Source organism: Carcharodon carcharias, chromosome 25, assembly GCF_017639515.1.
Source record: "Carcharodon carcharias isolate sCarCar2 chromosome 25, sCarCar2.pri, whole genome shotgun sequence".
Classification (NCBI taxonomy): domain Eukaryota; kingdom Metazoa; phylum Chordata; class Chondrichthyes; order Lamniformes; family Lamnidae; genus Carcharodon; species Carcharodon carcharias.
Window position 1 is genome coordinate 34,074,064 of NC_054491.1, and position 17,710 is coordinate 34,091,773.

At 43.4% G+C, this 17,710-nt stretch overlaps 1 protein-coding gene across 11 annotated transcripts in view; it reads right to left on the reverse strand.

Annotated features, from left to right (window-relative positions):
* The window catches only part of pknox2 (pbx/knotted 1 homeobox 2), a 432,107-nt gene that overhangs the window by 166,135 nt on the left and 248,262 nt on the right, over positions 1–17,710 (reverse strand). For 10 of the 11 annotated variants that reach the window (XM_041174176.1, XM_041174172.1, XM_041174169.1 and 7 more), the window contains one exon: positions 16,283–16,373. The gene's annotated coding sequence lies outside the window, so the exon portion shown is untranslated. Of the gene's footprint in view, positions 1–16,216; positions 16,374–17,710 lie in introns of all 11 variants that reach the window. The other variant, XM_041174177.1, reaches the window with a different exon arrangement.

The following is a 17,710-nucleotide window of genomic DNA, read 5'->3' on the forward strand; positions in this document are numbered from 1 at the left end:
CCAGTAAATTATTTTTGCAAGTAAATACAGGCAAGCAACAAGATGAACTTTCCAGATCACAGGGTAGAACACTAACCAATGTTAGAGTAAGGCTAGCTGGTTGGATCAACATTGGATCTCAGACTGTTACAGGCCATTCAGCCCATCAATCTGGATTGGGGCTTTTCTCCTCACCTTTCACTTAATTGAATCGTACTCAACTGGCTGCTGCTCTGTCCTTCAATATTCTCTTTTTTCAAGAACTATCTAATCACCCATTAAAAGTGTTTGTGAACTTCAAAATAGTTTACGGTAAAAAATTGTACTTTCTTATTCAACTGTTCTTGAGATGTGGGTGACACTGGCAAGGCTACATTTATTGCCCATGGTTCGTATTGCTGAATTGAGTGGTTTATGACACAATTTTAGAAGGTATTAAAAGAACACATGTAATATGTGACTAGAGTCACATGGAGGTCAGAGGAGACAAGATTGGCAGTTTCCCTCTATGAACAGCTTTCGTCAACTGGTGTGATGTTTACAACGACCTAACATCTTCCACAAAAGCAAAACATTGCAGATGCTGGAAATCTGAAATAGAAGCAGAAAATGTTGGAAATACTCAGCAGGTCTGGCAGTTCAGGAGAGAGAAAAACACGGTTAACGTTTCTAGAAAAAGTTCTGAAGAAAGTCATTGACCTTTAAAGGTCCTGAATTTGGAGGGGGTGAATAAATGACGATGTTGATAATGTACCTACTACACAAGGAAGTGAGCCAGCTGTTGGGAGGTAACTTGCCTTGCGTCCAGCCATTCATTGTTCCTGCTGACTCACTGAACCTGAGAACTTTAGTAACATCACAAATGAAGGCAAATTCTTTAAGTCTGTGGGCTATAAACTACCATAGAGTAGAAATTGCCTTCCAGTGACTGTACTCTCTTTTGATCCCCCTGGATCAAATGACCCAACTACACGACAGCTTCTTTACACAGCCTTAGCTTTACTGAACACTGCTCATTGGTGAGTCCAAAGTAACTATGCCTTGCATGAAGGTCAGGGGCTGAGGTAACTGGTATGTATAGTGCTGAGTCTCCCATATGCTCAACACTGCATTCTGCACTATTGGCTCTTCCACAATATCGCAACCCACAATTTGCCATGCATCCATTCATTGCACAGGAAACATACAGAATAAGCACCCATAGATGACCTGGATGCCTCGCCTTCCCATAGAGGAGTGCCTAGCCTCCACATCAGCAAGACCAAGATCAGGAACTCAGCATACAAACCCATATCCCACTATACAGCACATTGCAATCCCAGTGGACAGAAGTGTCACACTCCCCTAACAGATTTCCATTCTACTTTATGATGCACATCACTAGATAATCTAGTGGCATTCAAGCCACTTATATACAAGCATATCTTTGGGAGACTGCAATTCCACTGATAGAAAAAATGTAGCACAATGCTCTGAGCAGACAGAGTAAAGCAGCCACAATCAGTGGTTAAAAAATCAGTTAAGAAGGGCTCCACCAAGAGTAAAAAAATCTCAATGGGCCAGAAAGTGAAGAGGTTGAGATAGAAACTATGCTCAGGAACTGTTAAAATTGTCGAGATCAACAAGTAAGTAAAAATGAAACAAAAGCATTGCCTCAGGTAATCTCAGGTAATAAGTACCTTGGGCAACAGAACAGAAATGTGCTAAGTTTGATTCAATTAATCTATTTCAACCAGGGTACATTCAGGACAACTATGATTAGACTTAGCTCTTCTGGGTTGCCACTACTATGGTATCTGCACAGTTGAACAGAGTTCATGTGCGGGTGCTAGGTGAGGATGTGATAAAGCTGGACTATGAGTATGATCAAATGATCTGTCTGATGTTCATCTCAAGTCCAGCAAACTGAATGAGCTACTGGAGGGTGTCCAAGGAATTCAGTACTGGAACTTTGGAAGGAGAGGTCAGAGAGAGAAAACAAACAGGCTCTCAAACATAAAATGAAGCAACAAAAGAATGCCTAAAAAGACCACCCCAGACACTACTCAGAATGAAAGCCCAGAGGAATAGTGCTTAAAATTAGTGTCTGGATAAGACCATAAGACATAGGAGCAGAAGTAGGTCATTCGGCCCTTTGAGTCTGCTTCACCATTGAATGAAATCATGGCCGATCTGATAATCCTCAATTCCACTTTCCTGCCTTTTCCCCAAAACCCTTGATTCCCTTACTGATTAAAAATCTGCCTATCTCAACTTTGAATATACTTAACAATCCAGCCTCTACAGCCCACTGCGGTAAATAATTCCACAGATTCACTACCCTCAGAGAAGAAATTCCTCCTCATCTGTCTTAAATGGGTGACCACTACTCTGAGATTATGCCCTCTGATCCTAGACTCTCCCACCAGGGGAAACAACCTCTCAAGCCTGTAGGTCAAGCCCCCAAGAATCTTACATGTTTCAATAAGGTCGCCTCTCATTCTTCTTGGAACATTGACTCAGAATCCAGGAACACACACTTGCCATATACTGGTCCTGGAAAATGATTTACAACTCTTGGTTTAGGAAAGTCTGGACAATCTGTACCTGGAACGCCAATCTCCTGTAAAACTGCCCAAATATCACTAGAGGCATAATGGCTGTTTTCAGGGCTGCAACTGTCAACACTTTGCAGCAGTCTAAATTAACCAGCTCCATTCAGATTTTAAAAGGCCTCAATATGTCATCACATCAGTCACACATATTATAACCATAATTTCCTGCTCATTTACTTCAAATATTGAACATGACAGGAATGCTATATATCAATAATAAACTCCTCAGGAAGCTTCCTGATTATACCAATTGGGTAATGGGCACCCCCCCAAAGGTCTAGTGGACCTGTTTCAAGTACTCTATTCCTCCCCGCCAAGGATTTTTTTCCTCTCTTGAAGCACAGGTTGTCAGTTGGATATAATTCCATTGGCACCTGCAGTACTGCTCTTCCATGTGCGAGTTTCAACAGCGAGTATGGCCAGGCTACAAAGTACAGAAGGACATCATTTGGCCCAAGCCAAGCAAGTTTAGGGAGAGATGGTGGCGTACCATCACTGTACTAATAATCCAGAGGCCCAGGCTAATGCTCTGGGGGCACAAGTTTGAATCCCACCACGTAGCTGGTACAATTTGATCTCAATAAATAAAATCTGAAATATAAAGTTAGTCTCAGCAATGGTGACCATGAAACTATCATTGATTCTTGTAAAAACTCCTCTGTTTCATGAATGCTCTTTAGGGAAGTAAATCTGCCATCCTTACCTGGTCTGGGCTACAGGCAAGTCCAGACCTCCAAAATGTGGTTCACTCTTAACTACTCTCTGAAATGGTTGAGCAAACAACTCAGTTCAAGGGGGATCAGAGATGGGCAACAAATGCTGGCCTGGGCAACAAATGCTGGCCTTGCCAGCAATGCCCACATTCTAAGAAAGATTAAAGAAAAGAAACTCTTCTGCTCTTTTCCCATAGCCTTATAAAGGAGATTTAGCAACTTATATTTATTTAGCACCTTTGGCGTAAAATGTCCCAAGGCACTTCACAGGAGCACTATAAAACAAATTGACACTGAGCCACATAAGAGAGCACTGGGATAGTCAAGTCCAAGAGGTAACAAAGGCATGAATGAGGGTTTCAGCAGCAGATGAGCTGAGACAGGAGCAAAGTTTTGCAGTTTAAAAATAGGCATCTTAGCGATGGCTCAACTGTATGTTCATAAATTCATCTTGGGGGTCAAATATAACACCAAGATTGCAAAGACATTCATTCAGTCTTAGACTGTTGCTAGTGAGTGAGATGGGGTCGGCAGCTAGGGAACGAAGCTTGGAGTGAGGATCAAAAATCATTGGGTAGAATTTTGCTGCCCAGCTGACGGATTTCTAGGCGGGATGGTGACCATAAAATTTTTTAGAAGGCCTTCCCACAGGGTTTCTGCCCACCGCAACCTCTCTGTAATTTTACATTGAGTTAGGCAATTCAGGAGCAGGGGGGAAAGCCTGCAAATTAAACTTGTTCAGGCATCAGGCAGGAAGGACGGGGAGGAGGGTGGGGGGGTGGTGTGGTTGCTCCCCATCAGCAGCCTCATTTTTAACACTGGGAGCCCCCAAAAGGTCTGACCTCTGCGGGGGCTCTCTTCATATCCCAGCCTCCGCCAAAACTCCAACCCGACTTTGTCTAGCCCCCCAGGCCTCACCTACCTACCCCACCTCAAGACCCCAAAGCTTACTTGGCCCTGGACTCCCAGGATTTAGGCTTTGGGGACTGCTTGCAGTCCTGGTGCTGTTCACTTCGGCTTCTGGCACTGCAGGGACTAGAGAGCTGCCGGCCAATCTGACTGGTCGGCAGCTCTCTGAGGCGGGACTTCCTCCTGACTGAGGTACAGAAGTCCCGCCTCCAGCCAACTAACATCATTGGAGCATGAAATAGCTACGGGGCAGCAGGGGTGTGTTTGCTGCCAAATCCTTGGATGGTGGGAAGGGAAAGTCTGCCATCAAAAATATCGTGGCCAAAGCTTTCAGTCTTTCCAATATCTAATTGCAGGAATTTTCTGTTAATCCCGTACTGGACGTCAGATAAGCAGTCTGATAATTCAGCAACAGTGAAGAAGTCGAGAGAGTTGGTGGTGAGGTGTCATAAGCATACACGTGGAAACTAATGTGGTGCTTTCGGATGATGTCGCCAAGGGATAGCAGAGAGCTGGGAAATAAGAAGTGGCCAAGGATAGATCCTTCAGGAGCACCAGCAGTAACAGTGTGGGAGCAGGATGAGAACCCATTGCATGTGATATTCAAGCTACAATTAGATAAGAATGCAACCAGGTGAGAGCAGCTGGATAGCAGTGAAGGAGTGTTGGAGAAGGATGGTCGGCTGTGTCAAAGGTTGAAGACAAGTTAAAGAGGAAGATTAGGGATAATTTACCTTTGTCGCAGTCATATAGGATGCCTTTTGTGACTTTGATAAGTGCCATTCCTGTACAGCAGAAGGGATGGAAACCTGATTGGAGGGATTCAAACATTTAGCTCGGGAAAAGATGGAAAGTAAAAGCATGTTCAAGTACTTTGGAGAGGAAAGGGAGGTTGGAGAAGGGGTGGTAGTTTGCAAGGATAGTAGGGTCAAGGGTTGATGGACAAGGGTCATGAGGCCAGATTTAAAGGAGAGAGAGACAACACCTAAAGAGAGAGAACTAACAATATCAGCTAACATGACGACCAGGAGGGAAAGTTGTCGAATCAGCAGTTTTGTAGGATTAGGGTCAAGGGAGCAGGAATTAGGTCTCATGGATAAGATGAGCTTGGATAGGGCATAAGGGGAGCTAGGAAAGTAAATAGAGAAAGATGCAAGTTCAGAGCTAGGGCAGTGGGGAACATTAAAGGAATTTTGACCTGGTGGACTAGTGGAAGGGAGGGACAAGGATGGTCTTGATCTTAGTGACAAAGAAGTCTATGAACTCCTCACGCTTGTTGTTGAAGGTGAGGGCGGAGGTGTCAAGGGAGCGGTGTCTAAGAAGACGGGGAAATGGAATAAAGTAGCTCCACCTTTACATTGGCTGATTGTACTAATGATTTGTTTTGCATTTGGCTCACTAAAAACACACAAGCATCTGTGCTTTGGGGACTCATTTGTAAAACCCCAACTCTCCATGCCAGTCAAAAGACTCAAACACAACTATCTCTCTGGGCTACAAAGCAATTACAGCCATACACATTAACATTTTTGGCCACCAGTCTGGACAGTTTGGTAGGAGGGAAGAACATCAAGAATGGACTATTTCTTATCTGGGGAGATTTTTTCAGCTGAGCTGATCAACCGGGAAATATGAGGGGGCCAAGCATAGATCCTTGGGGGGGGCACCAGTGGTAACAGTGTGGGAGCAGGAAGAGAACCCACAGCAAGTGATACTCAAACCGCAATTAGATTTATCAGGATGCAACTGGTGAGAGCAGCTGGATAGCAAAGGGGTATGTCTTGGTTCGGGAAGAAGAATCACACTAACGTGTCACAAACAGGCAGTGATGGGAAGAAAATCTGCTTTCTCATTCAGAATTATTCAGGCACTTAAAACAAGCCACTTCAACTCTTTCACCTATCATTCCCCCATTCTCAGCTGGCTTCTGTGCCCAGCAGAGGGCATTAACCTTGTCACCCAGCTCCTGTTAGCAATAGGTGCACACTGGCTCCAACACAGGCCTGAAGGTGGATTCTCCAAGGTGCTAGACTGCAGCACGAATGGTCAGCGCCACGGAGTGGTGAACTGCAGCGCAAGTCCTGTTGTGTTATGTTCTTGGGAGTGGTTGGCAGAAGGGGGAGAAAAGAGAGAAAGGCAAATAGGTAGAGTAGATACCGGAGTGAGAAAGAAAAAGAGAAGTAAATCAACTCAGATTTATAAAACACCACATAAAATTCACAAAACATCCTAATATCTTATGTGTTTTAATATTTTAAAAGTAGAGTCACTAGTATGTAGGTGGCACTAGTAGCCAACTGCCAGACAGCAAGGGCGATAAATTTAAATGGTAAAAATTATGAGCATGTTGCTTTTCTCCACATCCAATAGTTTGGCAAAGCCGTCAATCCCATAGCAACCATAGGCTTGTTCCGCGGACGTTGTCCGTGATAGTTTCCTCATACTGCCAGAGTTAAGGGTTAGCATACTCCCTTCTCTGTGGAAGCAGCTATCTTACGCTGTGGACTTTACTCATCTTTCCTGAAATGCCTGTATATTCTGCGCTTTCACTTAACACTTGCTAGTGTTTGGTATTCTGGCTGCCATGTTCCCCTACAAGATAACCATACTTCAAAGGTAATTCAGTGACTTTGAAGTCCTTTCTGGTGACCTCTGGTCATGAAAGATCCTGCATAATTGCATGTTTTATTCTTCCTTTTTTATGTATGTCATCTGTCCATGTTTTGTATGAACAGTCAGCAATTTCTAGCTGGTATCCTTGCACCCACAATTGCAGGTTAAGACAAAAAAAACAAAGGGTTTATCCTTCTGCAGAGCTCAGTTGTAATGGTCCCGCTCTGTCCAATACTGTTTTTCCAAGCCTCTGCCCACTGCCAGGAATGAACAGTGGCAGCGTGCAGAAGAAAACAAATGCGGCAACTGGAAGTGTTGTCAACTGAAAGCAGCTTCGTCAAAAAGATGCATTGAGAACAAACTGCATTGACACCTCTGCGGAAGGCGTAGGTGGAAATTTCTGATTTTGTGAAAATTCAATGACCAAGAATTCCCGAGTAAAGTTTCTGGTAAGAATTGCAAGTATGTCTGGTGATCAAAGTTGATTCTACTTTCTTTATAGTGTCAGCTTGGCCAAGTTGGGAGCACGCTTGCTTCTGCTTTAAGTCATGGAGTCAAGTTGCACTTCAGTATTTGAACACATAACCAAGGCTGTGACACTTCACTGCAATACTGAAGGAGCACAGCATTGTCAGGAGATGCCATTTTATGGCATGAGACTTTTACCCAAGTTTTCCTGTTGAGAGGTACATCCAAATCAGAAGCTGAAGAGCAGCAAGGGAGCCTCAGGCAACCTGGTCAATAATTTGTCCAGGAGCAGTCACATAGAAAAAAATTAGCCATGCATGCTGTTTGTGGAACATCACTGTATGTAGACAAAACTAGCTGCCACACTATTTACATAGAGGCAAGTTCCACCAACACCCCCCACCCTTCCCCCAAATGGTGACTGACTACTGGAGTCCTTCTTCAAGAAAATTACTAAGCTAAACTTTTTTTCTTTATTCTTTCTTTCTTGGGATGTGAACACCGCTGGCAAGGCTAGCAGTTGTTGTCCATCCCTAATTACCCTTGAACCGAATAGCTTGCTAAGCAATTGCAAAGGGCAGTTAAGAGTCAACCACATTGTTGTGGGTCTGGAGTCACATATGGGCCAGACCAGGTAAGGATGGCAGATTTCCTTCCCTAAAGGACGTGAACCAGATGGGTTTTTACGACAATCGATGATAATTTCATGGTCAGCATTACTGAGACTAGCTTTATATCTCAGATTTATTACCCAAAATCAAATCTCACCAGCTGCCACGGTGGGATTTGAACCCATGTGCCCAGAGCATTAGCCTGGGCTGCGGGATTTCTAGTCCAGCAACATTACCACTATACCACTGCCTCCCTGCTGCATTCATGTCATTCATTTAAATATAGTTGGTGGGATCTTTCTGTGCGACTATTGCATTGCATGACATCAGTTACTGCTACTCGATAGTAAACTATTTGTTGTGCAATATATTGGATACCCTGAGGAGGGGCAAGACAAGATATAAATGCAAGTTCTTTCCTTTTCTGTCAGTATTGAGAAACCCCAGGACAGGTGAAAGAGAGATTTAAAGATTTAAAAATCTAAAACACAATTGCATCCCACTTCTGATTGTACATGTGACCGATGTTTCCCAGAACTCAGCAGCTGAAAGGAGGTGAGAATGGCCAGATTCATCAAATTAAATGCCTTTCCAGCACTGCTTTGGGCCGGGAGGAGCAGGAGTGCTTCCCTCACGGACCCCAAACTAGCCAGCACCGTTGCTTGTGATTGGACCTTCCCCACCTCTACACACTCTTCAATGCTCATCCCCCATATTCACCATGGCGCCACCCCGCCAAAAATGTCTGCCTGACATACTCCCTCCCTCCTCCCCACTGCGGCCTTGTTCTGGTGGCCTTCCCACCTGCCAGCCTCTCGATCTGGCTGGCTGCTAGCTGAGAAAGAGACCCAATAAAGTTAAATAAAGCCCTGCTGTTAAATTCTTGGGTTACCTGCATTTCTGGGTTTTCCAGCTGCTACAACGTCCCCCTCCTCCCGCCACCCTATAAATACTGAAGCTCAGGTTTCTTGTAATTTAACAAGAAGCATCTCACAGTATTTTGAAATTGTTTTTTCTTAGTTACAAGTTCCAGCCTGGCCTGTTAGGAAGCTTTCCTCATTTATAATAGAGCAAAGACATGCAAAGGTAATTAAAGATGAAACCCCAATCATTTTAAGGCATTTTCTTTGATCATCCCACTGCCTTGGCCAATCCACAAATGGGAAATCTCAACCACAATCATAGAGGCTGGTGTGAGATTTGGAAATATCATATTGGCGCAATAAGGTCCGCTCTTCAGAGGTTGAACTTGAGGCACATTGGTTGGAGCTAAGTAGAGGGAGTTTTATTCCGCAGTCATCTGCACTAAATCTGACCTGGAAGCGTTCCACATTGATATGCTATTTCCCCCTGCACAGAGAGCATCTGCCTTGAAGAGCAGAAAATACATCCAAAAACGAATCATACTGTGAATCAACATTTTAACCAAATCAACACTTAGTGGATTAATAAAAACGACAGTTGCTATGGTGAGTTGGTAATATTACTTTCACCACAGTCAGTGGTCATACTTTTTTATGACTGCAAAATAGTGTAAATGCAAATATTTACTTAATAAGGAAAGGTACTCACATCTACTTCTGAAGTTGCTGAATAGAAGAAAATAAACCCTGTGTTTATACACATTCTGTTAAACCAGCAGTTATAGCATTTTTGTGGGTGCATCTACAATTACATATTTGTGCTGAATATTATCTGCACACAAAACCAATTTACTATTAAAATCAAAGAGATGTTTGCTTCGTTTCCTCCTGGTCCTAAGTGCTTCTTCTGTAATCCAATTTTGTGACTTCATGTCCCAACAGCTGCAACCAGCTGGACTTTCTCTTAGTGTTCAATCCTCATTAGTGTGGATCATCTTTCTGAGAAGAAAGGAGTCTCTGTTCAATCTATATTAGGACCCAGTGGGGCAAATATCAGTGGTGTGTGATAACTTAAATCATATAATTTGATTTATGCAAAATCTTGCAACTCATGGGTTGGAAAATCTTAAATAATTGCAATATGTTGTTTAATAGAATTCCACCAGCAATCCATGAAAGTCAAGGTAAAACGTATCCATAAGATCACACAAAATAACAGCTCCTAGGACTGAATAAACTCAGGGTGTATTAGAATGTTTGTGATTCTACTTCTGTAAGTGATTATGTTTCATGTTTCTCTCTTGCAGAAAAGGAACTACAAGTTGAGAGTATTTCAATATATTCTCAAACCTTCATGGATAAGATCAAGAAGGGATGTTCCCCAACATACTCCAACAATACCATGCTCAAACCCATTGCCTTACAGTAAATTGTGTCTTTGAAGGTTGGGACGCAACAACACAACAGCAAGGATGCCAGTGTGAGGGGATCAAGACAACAAGATATCGTCCCCTTAACCTTTTAGAAAACAGTGTGGCATGGCAACATGGTAGAACACGCATCTGTGCCACCTCCAGCACAGGTCTGCATGCATGCATGTCATAAGTAAGTGCTGTTATATTGCCATGCAGTTTAACAGTGTGCAAGCAGTGACACCTTTACAGTTTGTTGGACAAGACCTCACATTCAGTCAGTAGGTCAGACCAGGTGTGTAGCTGATTCACTGCTAAGAGTGGCCAAGAGAACCTTCATCTGACTTCTCTCAGTCTTCACCTGTCATTTTATAGGCATCATCTAGTCCAAGGAAATCAGAGGTAGAATGGGTACTTTGAGTCCAAAAATAGTGACCTTTGGCCCATTTACGAGTTTGCAAGATACACAGCAAGTAATGATCTGATCAGGAAAGCCATTTCCCTGTATGATGGCACCTAAAAAATTTGTACGACAGGTTAAACAAGCCGTTCCACACTGCTACTATGAAGTGATGATGCAAGTGGTATTTTCTGCTACTAAGATGCTGCAGTCAGTCCAGAAAGACATTCTGCCCAACACACAATTGAGCAATCTCATGTATGAATTTTAGTGCCAATGTGATGCCAAGTACATAGGCCATACGTCACAATGGTTGGCTGATCGAATCAAACAGCGATTAAAAACAGAAAATGCTGGAAAAACTCAGCAGGTCTGACAGCATCTGTGGAGACAGAAACATGGTTAACGTTTTGCATCTGTATGGCCTTTCTTCAGAGCATCTGCAGTATTTTGCTTGAATCAAACAGCATGTTCCTCTGGCTGTCTGCTATAGGCAGACTGTATTCAACCACCCACACTTACAAAACCCAAAACAAAACATCTACTGTTAGATGTGATTTTGTGATTGGTCAGCACTTTCTGAACAATCCAGAGTGTGCTAATAGCTACACGAACAACCAATTTAGGATAATCAGTCAAGCTCGTAACATGGCCCATTTATGCTTGCTAGAAGCGGCATACATTCATACCCTGGGACCCATTCTCTGCAACCATAAGGAATATGTTCAAGCCTTCCATCTTCTTTGAATTACCTGGGAGCTTGGGGAGCCTATAATTCTCCATTGTTTTTCCATAGCAAGGCCTTGGCCAATAAGCACCCCTTTTCTCCTGTGGGATAAATTGGCGTGATCGCTTGAAATTTGGCATTCTTGCATTCGTCCTGACAAGTGCAAGACAAGAAGTTTTGGCAACATGTCTCACTTTTCAGCAATATTCAAGTTCTATGCCACCAAGTGCCTGTTCTTTAGAACGAGAGGGGGAGCGGCAGCAAGAATTGTGGCGGGTGGGGAAAAGAGAGAGACAGACAGGGAGCACAGGCGCGCGCGTGCCCCCCCACCACACACACACACAAAAAAGGGAGGGGTAAGAAAGAAAACAATAAGGAGAAAGAAGCCAGGATTTCTGCTGCTGATTCTGATCCATTAGCACCTGCACAAGTGACAAATTCAGCCTTGATTGTGATGCTACCCATAGCCGAAATGCCTACTAGGCAAGTACCTGAAGATTTACCACTGTGAAACCATACCCCAACAGAAAACAGAGGTTAAGAAAGTAAGGGTGAAAATTTTGACAAAGGAAAAATAATAATTCACTCAGAAGCCATCCTGAATTACAGACCACAAGGCTCAGGTCATTTATACCACCTTTCTCAATATCAGTCCAAGACCAAATCAATGATCCAATCTCAGGGTAGTTGTAGTTGCTTTCATAGACTACTTGGGTTTCCTCGTCAATGGTGGCCTACTGAGAGGGGTAGCTGCTGAGGTATGGGAAGTGCTCAACACATTATAGAGCCTCTCCTTCAACATATATGGGAGGATCAATGCTGAATCAGCTATGCCAGTTCAGCCTTCCATGAGCTACAGCAGCACGTGTTTGACAACAAGGACCTCTGCTAGTCAACAGAAGTTCAAGTGTACAGACCAATTATCGTCACCACACTGCTGTACTGCAGGGAGACCTGGGCTGTGTATCCCCGACACATAAGAGCGCTAGAGAAATTCCATCAGCAATGCCTCCGCCACATCGTCCGGATTCAATCAGAGGACCGTCAAACAACCATTGGTGCCCTTCTTGAAGCCTGGCCCAGAAGCACTCAGGCAAAACTCCTGCAAAATCAATTTTGATAGACTGGACACTGTGTCCGGATGCCTGAAAACCATCTTCCCCACCAGGCCCTGTCCTCTCAACTCTCAAATTGCTAATGTTCAAGGAAGGACATAGATAATGCTTCAAAGACACTGACGCTTTCCTTGAAGCATGATGGTGTTGACATTAATGACTGGGTGGAGTTTGCTACCAATCATTCAGAATGACGATAACTTGTCCATCAAGCTGTATCACGCTTCCAGTCCAAATGCCTTAATGATGAGGCACAGCAGCAGCAAAGGAAAGAAAAGAAAGTAAATCCTGCACTCTGGATCTCACTACCTCATGGGATATCCTGTCCCATGCGCCCAAAAATATGCATGTTGAGAATCAATCTGTTCAGTCACTTGAAGACCACTGGCTGAAACTCATGACCTTGAGTAGAGACATCATCTTCAAATCGAGGGATAGCCGATGTATGTATAGACAGTTTATCCTGAGGACCTCGTTCACCATATTATTGCATCAGTTGGCCCCGTTCCTTACGCTTGGCTCTGGATGCACAGAACTTGTTCCTGGCAACAATTACTGGGGTTTTGTTTTGTGTGGAATTAATTCACACCTTCAATAAATATATTGGTTCATTCAGAGGGCCTGGGAGCACAGCCAGGACTCTGCCTCATCTCCGCAGATTATGAGTTTCAAAGTTAAAGAGCAGTCACGTCACATCAATCCGTTCACCACCATTCAATGCTGAACTAAGTGAGTGCACAACAACTTTAAGGCACTGTGCATCATGTTAGAGGAAGATGGCGGAATGTTAATGTTATGAGTGCATCTATCACCCACCAATCTGATGGGTCCGAATCCATGCCCTCTTCGACCTCATGGATGACAGTGTTAGCAAGGAAGCAGCTTCAGTATGGATATAAAAGAACAGCCCAGAGTTTTGACAAATTGTTGTAGTCTCAACCACTCGTCTTTCTCTAATATATCTATAGACTACGGCCAGTGCTCCTCTAAACTTTCCGCTATTGTCCTTTGTGCTAAATATACCATGCTATATACTCCTCTCCTTACTGAGTTGCAAACAAAGTTCATCATACTGTCTTTTCTACTCTTTCTTTTCCAGGATCCCAAAACTGTAGAGCTCCTCACTTATCTTCTCTTCTCCCTACAATCCTCAGGGTTTGTAATACCATGTCATCAAATTACTACTTTCTAATTAACTTGGTTTTCTCGCCTAGGTTTCTTCTTTCCAATCCTAACAGTTTCTTGCCCTACAGGACTTCCATTTTTCAATTTGAAAAAAAATATTATAGAGCTAATCTGTCACTATATGATCAGGGTTTTCTTTTAGAACCAGTTTCACTCACACTCTCTCTCACACACACAAACACACACCCTCTCTCGCTAGAGCAATGATTCACAGGTGGTCTCTGATAGCTCACCCAAGTATTCATTCTTCAGGTGCAGCGCTGGACAATGACATGGTGGGCGGGGAGGGGTAAAGAGAAAACCTAACTTCACAATCAGCATCTCGTGTATTATTTCCAAAAAGGAGTCTTGGGATAGCAATCAGGACCAGGAACCCTAACTGATTGATTTGAGGGGGAATTTGAATTCGGTAGGCTGGCAATTGAGATTCAATCATAGTCATAGCACCAGGGAAAACGGGAAGAGGTGGTGTTTTCGGGAAGTTGTCATTGAGTAGAGAATCTGAGTCGATCCATTGGTGCTCGTTAAAAAATAGAGATTGGAGCCCAAATTGAAGTCCAAGTTGTGGGACAGCAATTAGCCCAGGGCAGTCAAGATTCCAAATATATTTCAACATAAACTGTGTAAGACACACTAGCTTACTCCAGAAAACACAACATATCTCATTCTGTTTTCATCAGACTCGTCAGGATCATACACTAAATGTTAGTTCCCCCTAGCCCTCTCACTGCTTCAGTTTCAGTCCCACTAGATCTGCACCCCTCTACTAAAGCCATTCAGCCCACTTCTCCAAGAAGGTTCCAGAATGAAACTCATTAAACCATCAGTAATGGATGACTTTTAAAAGGTTTTTTTAAAAAAATTATACTTTGCTTTTTTTATATATACTGTAAAGAGATTTATAATAATTAATAATTGTTTATCTTAATTTATGTTTTATGCAATCATACAAAAATAATACAAGATATAGCACATTGTTCAGTGTTAACTGTGAGTACACACAGTGCACCCTCCAGTATAAAGCTGGCCCAGATTCGATGCTTAGGCAAATTCACCTTTTCCAATCCAGCCAGGCTAAGCTCTGGGTATATGCTTGTACATCCACCAGCAGCATTGTCACAAGGAGCTTCTGTAACGGAGGAATGTTTTTTCTAATTGAGCTACAGAAATTGATAGACTCTCGCAGGTTGCTGTAGAGTGCAATGTGCATCGTGCTTTGCACTTATACATGCGTAGGCTTGGAAGTGTGGATAATTCCTGAGCCTGGATGGTGAGATAGACCCAATATTGGGCCTCAGGTGTCATTCCCATCGAGCTGCTGAAGCACGATTGATGATCAGGTCACTGCAACAAAGCCGCCGCTGTTGAATGGTCGTTGAGAAGGAAGCAATTGCCAAGAGGGCAAAAGCAGTGGCCAAAGTGAGGTGGGAGGGAACGTTGTATATTTTAGTACTACCTTGATGGTTATGGCCTTTTAAGGGCTCCCTACTAGGCCACATGTGGAGCCTGGTTTTCCTATGTGCAGCTACTTCTGGCACCTGCTCTGGCTCAAAACAACCCAACGTTACAGTGCAGCCCTCAAACACATGTTACGCCCCTTTGTTGAACATCCAAAATGGACTTATACCTGTTCAGGCATGGGGACTGCACACTGATTTTTTTGGCCTTTGTCAACATGGTGGGAAATTCCATCTCACAATCGGTCTTAGCCTCCTGCCCACCACGAGGTGGTTTAGGAGACCATTTGACACCTGAAAGATGGTGCAGCTTAATTTCTAGGCCATTATATCTTCTATACAATTATACAGTTCAACCAATGCTGACTAGCAGGGATAAGGTCACATGTGGAGTGCAGTCTTGCATAGGGAGATTGTAGTCTTGCAAACAAAGCTGAATATTAATACTCTTCATTAAAGAAATATTAACATAACACCGTGTAAAGCATATCACAGACAATGAATTACACTGAAGTGCAACAAGCAAATTCATGTACACAATAAGAACCTGCAACCAGCAATGAGATGAAGGACCAGAGAAAAAGCAATATTTATTTTATTCCAATTATTCCTTTCCCTCCCTTGCCCCGTTCTTTGCTTCCCATTCATTTCTCAGAGTGACCAGTGCTATCAATAGCTCTAAGGAGAGCTGCTGGTGCATGGGGGAGAGGAACAAGGTAGTTTTAATTTTAAGGTTTCGTTTTGTTCTCAGCACACAGTCCTGCATGCTAAATAGTTCTAAATACACCTGGTTTGTGAAAGTGACGCAGAGGATTAAGAGAAATCACTTGCTGAGTTGGATTTTAAAAAATGTTACCAAGGTAACTGAATTTCACAGCTGACTGAACAGAGGATGTGGCTGATTATTTCTCCCCCCTCCTGAAGAATTTCCTTTTTATGTGATTTTCTTTCTTAGAAATTTGTACCTCATCTTCAATTGTACACCATTGTCCTACTGGGAAAGCAGGCAAGTACTCGGCCTGTTCTCAAATCAGCACCACTGTGGTTGACTGTCAGGAGGTTCTGGTGTGGCCAGGTGCGATCCTTCTCTTCTGTTCCCAGTCAGTTCCTCCCCACTTCTCACAATATAAATCAGTTATAAAGAGGAGCAGGGCTGGAGCTGACACTCACCCCTCACTCCATAGTGGCGCAATGATAGAACCTACATTCGAGAGGTACGTTCAATCCTTGACTCACCGATGTTTGGGAGCCCGGTATCTGCAGATTTCTTTAGAAAGTCCAGACCAATGACCAAGACGCAGTTCACAGCATCACACAAGAGCAGTCCCTGTAAAATATAAATTGCCAAGTTAGACTGAAGTTCTCGGCCTTTCCAAAATGATGTAAGGCAATTAACTGGCTCAACAATTCAGGTGCAACATTTGGCCTCATCACCTTCTAGTTCTGTAAGGTGAGGAAGTAATAAAAACACCAGACAGGGTTTCCTCTCCTGCTCACAACTGCTGCTGAAAAGTACGTGTGTGTCTGAGTTCAGTCTCACCAGTGGTGCCCCAGTTTTGGAGTAGCCTGGTTTAACTGAACATCTGGAATCATATGGGGAAGGGCTTCTTGAGCAAGGTTTTGCAAGCCTGCCAGCAGAACCGTAACCTTGCCCAAGCTCACACTTTTCGGAGAGGTGGGGAGAAAAGAGTAGAAAATTGGGAGAGAGAAAGAGGGAAAAGCAGCTTTTCTGGTATATACGGATCAGTGTTTAACTAGTGCACCGCAGTGTCGTGTGAGTACCACACCACCATAAGTTCCAGCAATGATACTGTCATAACCTTCGTTCCTAGACTACTTAATTTGGTTTAGCTATGATTATCACCATTGGGTTTCAGGCTCCAACCTTCTTGTTCACTCTCTAACCGGACCGGTGAAGTGGTTGCTGCTACATGTAAAACCAATATCATAGTAGATATACAATTACAAATGTGCATTGGCGACAAATATAAGATCATTAGGGCTCAGAGCTTTATCAACACCTGGCTCTTCTCTAAGGGGAAAACAAACTGCTTCAGTCCTAAAATATTTTAATGTTCAACACTGAGAGGATGAACATTGGTAAATGAATATATTTGCGACAGACAGACACGCACACATAAACACACACAGAACCAGGCAGCATTGATTGGATAGCAATCAGGAATAGGAACACTGGCTTTCAAGCCCGTAAAGCCAAGGCCAAACATTAGTGTTCCTGCTGATCCCCTAACTCAGTACACACCAGGGATGTAACGTGAACTTTCTTGTTTGTAGAGCTCAACTCTAAGCAAGGTGATGCTTTCACTGACTGAGCCATAGGGGCACAATCTCAGTCCATGTGCATTACAAAGCAAGAAATGGAATATGCTAGAGCAAGAGTCTGGTGTGTAAATTCTTAAATTGCATTTATATTTCTCCATGTTCTCACCTCTCCCAATCTCTGTAACCTCCTCCACATTTACATTCCTCTGAGTACTCTGCTTTCCTACAATTCTGGCCACTTCTGCGTCCCCACATTCCTTTCCCCCAACATGGGGGCAATGCCATCACCTTCAGCTGTCTAGGTCTTAAACTCTGGAATACCCACCCACCACGCACCTCCCCTTCCAGCCTGCCCACCCACCCCAAACATCTTCACTTCTT